The following is a 13,158-nucleotide window of genomic DNA, read 5'->3' on the forward strand; positions in this document are numbered from 1 at the left end:
CTCCAGTGGCGGACACTTCAAGAAAGGCGTTACGCAATACGGAGAGGTTTATTATCGAAATTACGAGAGAGCACATTCCGGGAAGAAATGGGCAACATATTACTACCGCCCACATATATCTCGCGTAATGATCACAACGAAAAGATCCGAGAAATTAGAGCAAATACGGAGACTTACAAGCAGTCGTTCTTCCCACGCACAATTCGTGAATGGAACAGGGAAGGGGGGATCAGATAGTGGTACAATAAGTACCCTCCGCCACACACCGTAAGGTGGCTCGCGGAGTATAGATGTAGATGTAGATGTAGTTTTTGTGAACTTTACTAGACACAGGCTAAATCCTGGTGTTATACCAAAGCACATGGAATTGGTGTTGTATCATCCTCCCCCCACCCATCTGTGTTACACTGGTGGTGGTGGTTTCACCACATCGGATGCAAATATAAGTGTGCATGAGACAGGTCACAATGCAAAATCTACAGTAATACAACGAAGCAGTCCCCCTTTACAGAGCACAGATGATGGTGAGTACAGCTTTTTATCCTCACCTGTTTATGATGTTGAAAGTAGTGCAGGTGTAATAGGATCTGGCGTTTCTAAACGTGATTTAACTCCAAGAAAACACTAAATGTATAAATTGCATAGAACTACAGTTTCCTGAGTGTGTAAATTGAAAAAACAGCTCCAGAATGAGAGGAATAAATTGAAAATTCTAAAAGAGTTGTATGATGACAGGATATTTCAGTTAATTGAAGAAGAGTTGAATGATGTGACTAAAACTTTTATTAATAGTCAGTTAAGAAATGCCAATATGCAGCCCACAGCAGTACAGTGGTCTATACAAAATAAGGCATTTGCTTTATCTATTTATAAGCGTAGTCCCCGGTTGTACAGATATTTGGCCACATACTTCTCCCTTCCATCTGTCAGGCTGCTCAAGGGAGTGCTTTCCCACATACCATTTGATACAGGACTTAATCCAGCTTTATTAAACTTTTTAGCAAGGGAAGTAAGTAATATGCATGAAAATGACAAGTATTGTGCTCTACTTTTTGATGAAATGTCTCTGGATGATGGTATGTACTATGATGCACACAAACAGCTAATCTATGGGTATCAGGACTTGGGTCATTTAGGACGTTCACCTGTAGCTGCTAGTCAAGCATTGGTTTTTATGCTGAAAGGCATTCACAGAACTTGGAAACAAGTTCTAGCATATTACTTTACTGCAACCACTTTCCACTACACCCATTTGAAATCACTCATTGTTCACATCATAAGTGAACTACAATTGGGTTCAAAGTGGTTTGTACTGTATGTGACCAGAATGCAACAAACCAAAAGGCCCTTAAGCAACTGTGTGAAGCAAATTTGTTGAAGCCCAGTATATTTCATTTTGTCGTCAGTAATCAACCAATTGTTACCGTTTATGATGTACCACATTTGCTCAAAAACAGTAGAAATGCTTTGATAGATAATAAAATTAAATTTGAACCTCACAAAGCAGCAAAGTTTGAGTACATCAGTACAGTGTTCTTTTCGGATAAAAAAACGGTTCAAAACTCTGCCCAAATTAAAAGCACAACACTTTAACTTTTCTGATTCCCATGTCAAAATGAAGGTAAAAGTTGCTGCTGCACAAATGAGCCATACTGTTGCAGCTGCAATTGAAACATATGTTTCTACCCACACATTACCATCTGAAGCTATACACACAGCTGAGTTTGTGGAAAAGGTAGATAATCTCTTTGATTCACTCAACAGTAATGAGCAATATCCCAGGGATGGAAAACAATTTAGGTGTGCTTTATCAGAAAATTCGCCACATTTAGAAATGTGGTATAGCATATTGAGGGAAATAGGCAGCTGGCAAATAATAGATTTAAAAACGGGAAGAAACAAGACTAATATGTTTAGCTCCATAAAAGGTTGGCAGATTACATTACAGTCTATTATTTTCTTGTGGAAGACCTTGAAAGTGGTTGGCTTTAAGTACTTAAATTTAAAGGCGTTCAATCAAGATGCTTTAGAAAATTTATTTTGTTGTATAAGACAACATGGTATTGCTAACACAAACCCAACTTGTTTTCAGTATGTACAAGCTCTGAAGACTTGTGTTGTCAATCATATGACTTTGCCTTTCAAAGCCATGAGTGTAAGTAACTGTGAAAATGATGATTACACTCCCTTGAGCAGTTTGTGTCACTTTTTGGCAGCTAGTGGTAGGAGTGAACATTTAAGTGAATGTGAGATGAAAGACACTGATACACCTGAGCAAATTTATTCTTACTCAGATGGTATCATCGAGTCTGTAGAAGATCAACAATCCTTAGCCTATGTAGCAGGCTATGTACTAAAAGCCATAGATGTACCAGATGATTGTGAAACATGTAATACCAGTCTCTACTCATCTGTTGTGACTGAAAATCATTTGTTTACCTCATTTAAAGAGAATAGTGAGGAGCATTCTCATTTGAAATATGCAAGTGAAAGAGTCATGATTTTCCTAAGGGCACTCCATGATCAGCTGTATGAGTATCTAAATAGTCATGGTCACACAACAAAACTACATGATAATTTAAAAAAAAACATTTGTTCTATCTCATACAACAATTTGTAATAAACATGACATTGAAGAGAGACTTCTGAAGACAAGTATTCCATTTATAATATACAAGTATGTGAAAGAAAAGAAATTTACAAACAAGAGGAAATTGTGTATGCAACAACTTAAAAAGAAGTTCAAATCATGTTAAAAGACTTTGTATTTTGTTTATTATGTGTACAATGAGAGTAAGCTCCTTATACATATACAAATGTTCTTGTATCAAAATCATGCCTTTGACTTGTTATGACAAAATCTGGTAATTCAGCAGGCACATAACTTAACACTTTCTAGATGTGATGATTGGATTCTAAAAGTATAATGAATAATGTGCTGTCAAGGGGAATTTGTGTTAATTTTCAGTAGTGTACCAAACAGTGTTTTCAAAGAGGAAGTAAATAAATAAAAATGTTAAAAATAAATGTTGTACCAGTGTCTTCTTTCATTATTTAAACATGATGGGTGTTGCGAAAATAACAGCCAAGTTGGGGAAAAAAGAAAAAAAAATTGTGTGTTGCAGTTAATTTTCTTTGTATGTCTCATTGGCAAAAACATTTTGGCTACATTCATGGAGTGTCTACCTGCTCTGCTCCCAATTTGTTTTTCAGTTGATGTAAAGTAGCATTTTGTGTGTTTCATAAATTTATTTGAACTGTGCAGAAGTTCAATTTCAGATGACTGAATATCCATAAATAACAATCAACAGAAAAAATAATAAACCGGATTTTGTAGACTTTACAGTACATCCTTGGTTTGTAGCACAGATTCTTTTGTAAATGACCTCTTGGTTATCCATTAGCTGTGTGGTTATTTATTTGTGTAACCTACTATTCCACTTTCGATCATGCGAGTGGACATAATGTGCTTTAGGATATGTGGAAACGTAAAAATCATTTAAATATGCATGCAATGTCGGATGATTTTTTAGTCTGATATGTGCTAAAGCTCGTTTATTTCCACATGATAACGGCCACACGGCCAAAATCGCAATATTGAGTTTTACAAAAAAAATTTCACAGTCAAGAGGTGACGTCGTAATTTACGAAAATTTTCACAATGTAAACTGCAGCTACGAGTAGTTAATGTGTGTTTTTGATTGAGATTTCTTTTATATATTACTTTGCGAGATCTCAAAAACCTTTATAACTGCATTATGCGGCCCACATTCAAAGATTAAATGAAAAATATTGTCATCTAATTCGCGTATTTAGAAATAAACATAAGAGATTTTCGCGCCATATTTTTTCGTATTGAAGTTCACAGCCAGGCCACAAGTAGCGCTGGTGTCGTTCTGTGTTTCCGTATAATAACGTGGTCTTTGCACTTCTACTATATTGGTGTTCTGTGATGTATAGGGCGTTCAACAGCACCCGTACTCAGCTATAAAAGAGTGGTTATCAGTTGTGAGAGGCATGCAACAAAATTTTAACTACAAATGGTGTCCGTAGCCATCCTGGGACACTTTCACTCAAATGTCACACAAAACAGCAAAAGACGGATGTCTCAGGGCAGTGTGTGATTAAATTACATCAAAAATAGTGGAACAAGGAACTGCGGCTACACGTTCAATTAAAAAATAAACCACGAAAAACCACCCCAGGAACACACTGAAACCTTCTACCTAACACGCTACTGAGAAGACCAGACATCACACAGAATCTTAAAACACGAACGATATCCGATTCATCATCACCTGAAATAGAGGGCAGGTCTACTGTTAAGTGGGTTGTGGCGCTCATGGCTTGGTATAAAACGCATGAGGTTAAAATGCGGCGCACGGAAACCTATACACCACAAGCACTGTGCACCGGTGTGTCTTCGTGCCGAAGGAGAAATCCATGCGTCAGAGGACAGTGTCCTATCCGGAGGCTCGTTAAAAGTACTTGCTCCCGTCGCAATGACCGTAAGGAAGAACGCCATTGTCATTTCGTTGGTTTCACAGCATACGAGGAGAGTAGATTGGTTCAAATGGCTCTGAGCACTATGGGACTTAACATCTGCCGGCCGAAGTGGCCGCGCGGTTCTGGCGCTGCAGTCTGGAGCCGCGAGACCGCTACGGTCGCAGGTTCGAATCCTGCCTCGGGCATGGATGTGTGTGATGTCCTTAGGTTAGTTAGGTTTAACTAGTTCTAAGTTCTAGGAGACTAATGACCTCAGCAGTTGAGTCCCATAGTGCTCAGAGCCATTTGAACTTAACATCTGTGGTCATCAGTCCCTTAGAACTTAGAACTACTTAAACCTAACTAACCTAAGGACATCACACACATCCATGCCCGAGGTAGGATTCGAACCTGCGACCGTAGCGGTCACGCGGTTCCAGACTGAAGCGCCTAGAACCGCACGGCCACACCGACCGGCCGAGGAGAGTAGAGTTTCTGGAGGAGAGTTTCCGTGTTTTGGAAGGTAGGAGACGAGGTACCGACAGAAGTAAAGCTGTGAGGACGGGACGTGAGTCGTGCTTGGGTAGCTCAACGAACGATTCATTGGGGGGGGGGGGGGGGGGGTTGGGTTGGGTTGTTTTGGGGAAGGAGACCAGACAGCGAGGTCATCGGTCTCATCGGATTAGGGAAGGAAGTCGGCCGTGCCCTTTCAAAGGAACCATCCCGGCATTTGCCTGGAGCGATTTAGGGAAATCACGGAAAACCTAAATCAGGATGGCCGGACGCGGGATTGAACCGTCGTCCTCCCGAATGCGAGTCCAGTGTCTAATGGGTAGCTCAGATGGCAGAGCACTTGCCCCCGAAGGGCAATGGCCCCGAGTTCGAGTCTCGGTCCGGCACACAGTTTTCATCTGCCAGGAAGCTTCATCCTCCGTATGGCTTCCCACTCTTTGAAGAGTTGGTGGAACGATTGATGGAGTACAGAGAAACTTCCCAAGACCTGTTCTTGTTCTCCCTGAATGTCTGTCGTGCCTTTGCCCTCGCGATTCGGAAGGCTGCGAGGTTCATAGCAGGAGGTGGACATGTAAATCATCGCAGGTCATGCGTCTCTTCCTGATGGTGGAGGGACACTAATCGTTCCACCATGGGACAGGTCGCCTCTGAGGCCGGTATGAGGACTTGGGGATAGATGCATCAGCAGCATTGTCGATTACATTAGTAATGTGATCCACCCGTTCCTGGACACTGTCTTGATGTTCGAAAACAGCTAATTGACTGTACAGTATGCAGCAGTTTGCTCTGCTAAACATCTACCGTGACGATTTCCTTGCAGGGTCAGCTCTATCTGAAAGATGAATCGAGATAGGGAAGTGGTGACTGGAATGGAAGTCATCGACCACTTCTCAGTGAGCAGCATCGACAAGGGCAGGTGAACAGAAGGCAAGGTCTATGGCCAGGATTGGCCAAATGGCAATGCTGAAGTGTGTAATGCCACCAGCGTTAAGAAAGCGTAACTCTTGTGACACAATAAGGCTTTTTACAGCCTGAGCCCCGGGACACGTTGATGAAGATTCCCATAGCACATCGTGTGCATTAATATCTCCGACAAGTAGGAATGGTGGGGGGAATTGTGAAGTCAGGTCAGAGAGAACCGCTCTATTCAAACTTTCGTTGGGCGACAAATACACATTACAGATAGTAACGGCAAATGGAATATGCACTGTGACAGCAGCTGCCTGAATAGCCGTTCTGAGAGAGACATAAATGGAGTCGTATATGTCATTCACAAAGATAGCCACTCCACCTTCAGTCCTGCCTCCACTGAGTTCATCTTTCCGATGAAGGCTGTATCCCCTGAGCACGATGGTATAACTACGTTTAAAATGCGTTCCCTCTAGATACAGACGGAGGTGTCTCTCTTGTGCCAACAATTTCAGCTCGTCCACAGGTGTTCTGTACCCGTTCATGTTCCACTGAAGCGAAGGAGGCCATTTATCTGGGAGGTTTATGTTTTCCCCTTGCTTCTCTGATTGTAGAAGATCCAACTTCAGAAGTGGGAGATGTGAGTGGACTCAAGGGTTCATTGAAGCAGACTTCTAAGCCCATGGCTGAGGCGTCATCCTCTGAGTGTTCCTAGATCTGACGGCCACCTGATTCGATTCTGCCTTGTTGTCGGTAAGTTTAACCTTAGTCTGCTCCATCAGTTTCGACGGCACTGAGGTAGGCTGTGCCAACCTAGTGTGTAGCCCAGGAGCAGAAACAGTGACCACAGTTGGAGTTTGCATGAAGACAGCAACATCAAGAGCGGAAGCAGTAGTCACTGTTAGAGTTTGCGTGGAGACAGCTGTTCTGTCTGAACTGTTGCTGCCACAGGTGGATTTGCAAGAGTAGTTCTTAGTGCCTCGGTCCATAGATGAAGTGTGGGTGGAAACACCCACGGTCGCAGGTTTCTTCGCGATTACTGCAGCAAATGAAGTGGAAAACGCGGTGGGTTGAAGGGATTTGTACATATTCTTCGCTTCAGCGTATGATACTTGCATAATTACCTTTAACTCCTGGATTTTCTTCTCTTTCTTGTACACCATAAGGTGTCGGGAACTTGCTGTGATGTCGCTGTTTCGACCAGCAATGTTCCACTACGCAACCGTTTAACAGATTTTCAGTTCTAGCCAAACAATCAAGGCCTTTCTGGATATACACTGCAGCGTCAAAGAAACTGGTACAGGCATGCGTATTCAAATACAGGGATATGGAAACAGGTAGAACACGGCGCTGCGGTCGGCAGCACCTATATTAGACAACAAGTGTCTGGCGCAATTGTGAGATCGGTTACTACTGTTACAATGGTAGGTTATCAAGATTTAAGTGTGTTTGAACATGGTGTTACAGTCGGCGCACGAGCGATGGGGCACAGCATCTCCGAGGTGGTGATGAAGTGGGGATTTTCCCATACGGCCATTTCACGAGTGTACCGTGAATATCAGAAATCCAGTAAAGCATCAAATCTCCGACATCGCTGGCGCCGGAACAAAATCCTGCAAGAATGGGACCAACGACGACTGAAGAGAATCGTTTAACGTGACAGAAGTGCAACCCTTCCGCATATTGCTGCAGATTTCAATGCTGGGCCATCAAGTGTCAGCGTGCGAACCATTCAACGAAGCCCACTCACGTACCCTTGATGACTGCACGACACAAAGCTTTACGCCTCAACCGACATTGGACTATTAATGACTGGAAACATGTTGCCTCGTCGGAAGAGTTTCGTTTCAAAGTGTGTCGAGCGGCAGGAACACTCTTCTGAGTTTAAACACTTCCGCTGGCAACCAAACTCCCCAGACATGAACATTAGTGAGCATATCTGGGATGCCTTGCAACGTGCTGTTCAGAAGAGATCTCCAGCCCCTCGTACTCTTACGAATTTATGGACAGCCCTGCAGGATTCATGGTGTCAGTTCCCTCCAGCACTACTTCAGACAATAGTCAAGTCCAGGCCATGTCGTGTTGAGGCACTTCTGCGTGCTCGCGGCGGCGCTACACGATATTAGGCAGGTGTACCAGTTTCTTTGGCTCGTCAGTGCAGGAGGGCGATACTTTCTCAAACGTACCAGCTTCTCTTCTAATCACAAGAAACACATTTTAACACGTTGTGCGCTTGCTCTTACGATTCATTGCCTGAAATGTAGAGGAAGATTACTTAGGAGCGCTACTCTCCCGTGCTCACTTTGAAGGATGGGTGTGACTACACAACGGACCACGCAACCCGTCTGGAGGAAGCACATGAGAAGTCGTGAATGCCATAGTGATCCTATGAGCAGCTGGGGAAACAAACAGGCCTCCCAGACAGAGCCCGCCTGCCTGAGTAAGCCTTACACAGTGTGTCCCATTCAAAAGAGACCTCACAAACATGTGTAGTAATTCCGCTGAAATTGCACAGTGTAATTCGCGATTTTTGATGTGGTAATACTGCACTCTGCTACATCGCTTGACACAACAGTGTGTTTCAGCGCGTCGCTGTGGCTGGAGCTCAGTGTTCAGTGTTAATGACGATGTATCGCTATTCTGTCGTAGAGCACAGATACGTCAGCGAATGTTCGTTGAACGGCTTGGCGAGCAGCCTACACCGTCTAAATTCTGCACCCAAAAGTGAGTGGACAAGATGGAGAGCAGTGGAACGGTGTGGATCTTCACTGTGGGGGACGGAAGCCATTATCGGAAGGTCAAGTGACTGACGTGAAACAACGACTGTTGACCTCTCCTGGAAAGTCTGTTCGACGTTTATCTTAGGAATGTGGGATGTCACGGAGCTGCGAAGAAAGGCGGTATGTATCCATACTGGTTTACAGTTGTTCAGGAACTGAATGTCAGTGACAGAGACAAGTGCATTATATTTTGACGTTGGTTTCACCAATTTATTGCTTACAGGCGAGGAATATTTCAGTACACATGGTTCAGTGATGAGGCGTGGTTCCAGCTCTCTGGCTACGTAAGCTCTCAGAATACACGTGCAATGCTCGGGCAACCCTTGTATTCACAAAAGATTGGCGTGTTCTGTGCTGCATCACAGCGCCACATCACTGTATGAATTTTTTTCAATACTACAGCGACAAGTGCAGTTTACAACGAAATGTTTCGGAAATTTGTGAACCAGTTGAACAGTGAAGAACTTACCCTCGGCTGGTACCAACAGGATGGCGCTACACGCCACACGTCTCGAATGACCGTGGCTGAAATCGAATAATTTCTCCCCAGCAGAGTGATTTCGAAACGACTGTGGGCCCCAAGGTCACCTGATTTAACACCACCTGACTTTTTCTTCTGGGGTGGCCTAAAAGGCAAGGTCTACAGGAACAAACCACACATTTACGAGTGAACATCATCCGAGAATTCCAGGCAGTGACACCAGAGGTTCAGGCAGGAACATTCGAGAATCTGCAGCGTCATGTTCAACTGCGTTTACAAGTCGAAGGCGGCCACTTCCAGCACCTTTGGTGATTCACCTTTATTTCCCCATGGACAAGGTATGACACGTTCATTTCACTTAATTTTCTGATTTGTATGCATAGCCTTTAAATGTATTTTAACAAATGTTTGTTTGTGGGGCCTCTTTCGAGTGGGACACTCTGTACAACTTAGGTGCAGCAGTTTCCCCAGAGGTTGCCTGATAACAACTGTCCCACCTCAACAGCCATACATCGCACTGGTGCGCAACCTACCTTAAGACTTAGGGTTTTTTTAAATTTTTATATAGGTTCGTACCATCCTCGCGATTCAGGCAGTCAAGCCAGTCAAGTCAAGATCCCTGTTCCCTGTAGCAAACATCGTTCCATCACTGCGCCGAGCGGTGTCGCCAAGCCCGTACCCAGCAAATGAATGCTGAGCCCCTGAGAGCCACAAACAAGAAAACTATGAAATATTAAGTACGAGCACGCGACTCATGGAGCAGGCGTGGTATGAAACAGGTGCATGAGTGGTAAACTGTTTTAACTGGAAAAGTGGGAAGTAACAACAGTAGGAGACGGAACCATCACAACATTGAGTGTGGAGTGTGTAGGACAGTTGTGTTATCGCAAATCTACTGCAGCTGATGCTGGTTGACAAGATCATTTCAGCTCTAACAATGCATTTGACTGACAAACAGCATTAGCTGTAAGTATAAGTAATGGTCGATATATCTCGAACAGCCACTAGCATCGGGATGATTACAAGAAAGTTATCCACGGTGTAATGAGCTTATTAGTGCTCTAACACGTACCAAAATAGACTTTTATGCCTGCCTGACCTTCATATGCGTGTTTCAGATTTTGTTGTCCTGGTTTAACGTGAAAATGATTTTTTAATTAAGTACTCGACTATAAAATGTGTTATTAATATGTAGATTACATTAATAGACACTTCAGAAGCAAAGCAGAAGTAATTTATTATTTATTCCTGTTTCTTACACGCAATATTGTCAAATATAAAGAAGCAGTTTGATCATCACTTGTCTTGAGATGCTACCAATATATTGTCTGTAAATGTACAACATTTTAAGCCATAAATGTAAGTTGAAAACTTTTCAGCATAAGATATTTCGGTTAGAATAATGTTGTGAGAATGCAGGCACACATTCAAAACAATCCATCGGGCTGCATGAGCATAATCACTTCAACATTCGTGTTTCTACGGTCCTAGGTACCAGTCACAATAACTCATGTGGAATCGGGTATTATTTCACCATTCTGATTTTCTGTTGCTTCTGCTGCTGCATGACCGGATTATCACTAATACGCTGTGATACACTATGTGATCGAAAGTATCCGGACACTCCCTAAACATATGTTTTTCATATTAGGTGCATTGTGCTGCTACCTGCTGACAGGTACTCCATACTAGCGACCTCAGTAGTCATTAGACATCGTGAGAGAGCAGAATTGGGCGCTCCGCGGAAGTCACGGACTTCCAACGTGGTCAGATGACTGGGTGTCACTTGTGTTATACGTCTGTACGCGAGATTTCCACACTCCTAAACATCCCTAGGTCAACTGTTTCCTATGTGATAGTGAAGTGGAAACGTGAAGGGACACGTACAGCACAAAAGCGAACAGGCCGACCACGTCTGTTGACTGACAGTTGAAGAGAGTCATAATGTGTGATAGGCAAACATCTATCCAGACCATCGCACAGGAATTCCAAACTGCATCAGGATCCACTGCAGGTACTATGACAGTTAGGCTGGAAGTGAGAAAACTTGGATTTCGTGGTTGAGCGGCTGCTCAAAAGCCAAACATCACGCTGGTAATTGGCGAACGACGCCTCGCTTGTTGTAAGGAGTGTAAACACTGCACGATTAAACAGTGGAAAAACGTTGTGTGGAGTGACGAATCACAGTACACAATGTGGCGATCCTATGGCAGGGTGTGGGTGTGGCGAATGCCCGGTGAACGTCATCTGCTAGCGTGTGTAGTGCCAACAGTAAAATTCCTAGGCGGTGGTGTTATGGTGTGGCGTGTTTTTCGTGGAGGGGGCTTGCACCCTGTATTGTTTTGCGTGGCACTACCACAGCACAGGCCTACATTGATGTTTTAAGCACCTTCTTGCTTCCCACTGTTGAAGAGCAATTCGGGGATGGCGATTGCATCTTTCAACATGTTCGGGCACCTGTTCATAATGCACGGCCTGTGGCGGAGTGGTTACACGACAGTAACATCCCTATAATGGACTGGCCTGCACAAAGTCCTGATCTGAATCCTATAGAACAACTTTGGGATGTTTTGGAACACCGACTTTGTGCCAGGCCTCACCGACCAACATCGTTACCTCTCCTCAGTGCAACACTGCGTGAAGAATGGGCTGTCATTGCCCAAGAAACCTTCCAGCACCTGATTGATCGTATGCCTGCGAGAGTGGAAGCTGTCATCAAGGCTACGGGTGGGCCAGCACCATATTGAAACCTAGCATTACCGATGGGGGGTGCCACGAACTTGTAAGTCATTTTCAGCCAAGTGTCCGTATACTTTTGATCACATAATGTACGTCTTTCGCCCATTTCATCATGACATCGACTGCAGGAATGCATTCAAAACTCGCAGGCCTCAAAGGATTTTAGAGATTAACCTCTGAACATTACTTAGCAGTTCAGAATACATGTACAACTTTACATGTGGTATAGCTCAATGCCTTCGTCAGGCACAGTTCTTAGTAGAGCAGATATGCTCCGAATAGAAGGACAGCGCATACCAAAGATACGACCTACAATGCTTTCAACGGTGGAGAAAAGGTACAATGCCACATTATCTTCACAAGATTGCATCTAACATTTAAGTACAATCTATACTTGATTCCTGCGTCAAAACTCATCTTCAGTGACGAAGTTATGTTCATCGAATTACGAATAAGTCGACTTCCAGAAGTTTGTATAATGCATGGAACCTAAAGTGCTAAAGACTTTTTTTTTATCACGAAGGTATCTGAAATGTATATCACATGACTGTTCAGTACACATCAGGCGATTACCATCCATCATCATCAAAACTGAATGTTGACAAACTAAGAGGAGACATGTTGCATAGCTAAGGCTACTGGCAGTTGGGTAACACTTGTTGTATAGTGAATTTTCCAAAATTATCAGTAATGCGAACTGACATATTGAGGATATTCCCATCACAAGAAATTTAGTGTCACTGGCATTCAACAGGTGCCAATCTTGAATACCATTGTGTACATCTTGAACATGTGCTGAGAAACTGATGTATAACTGAAAGTATGGAGTAATGGGGATGGGGGAGCAAGTGCAATTGTGCAAAGTTGGGGGTTGGGATATATCAAGTTGGAATATATTGATAAATCTGAGTCAATGAAAAAAATCCACTAGTCATTCATACGAATATTTTTAATGCTTTGAAATTACGAATCCCTGGATGGAAAACTCCAATGAAAATTGCATAATACTTTTGCACTAAAAATTGGGGAAATTAGAGAAAATTGTCAGGAAACGCTATTGCTGGTATTTGACCCCAGCCAGCTATTTCTTACGCGTAGGAAAATTAATCTCATGCTATTCTTGTAGATAGAACCAGTGCAGGAACGTTTTTCCACAAATAGATGCATCGTCTGGGTCCCCTTCCTCATCCCTCAGACACTGGTTCGCTTTCCTTGGGCTTCTATTCATTTTACTCATGTCATTAATATAAT

Source organism: Schistocerca americana, chromosome X (assembly GCF_021461395.2).
Source record: "Schistocerca americana isolate TAMUIC-IGC-003095 chromosome X, iqSchAmer2.1, whole genome shotgun sequence".
In the NCBI taxonomy this organism is placed as follows: domain Eukaryota; kingdom Metazoa; phylum Arthropoda; class Insecta; order Orthoptera; family Acrididae; genus Schistocerca; species Schistocerca americana.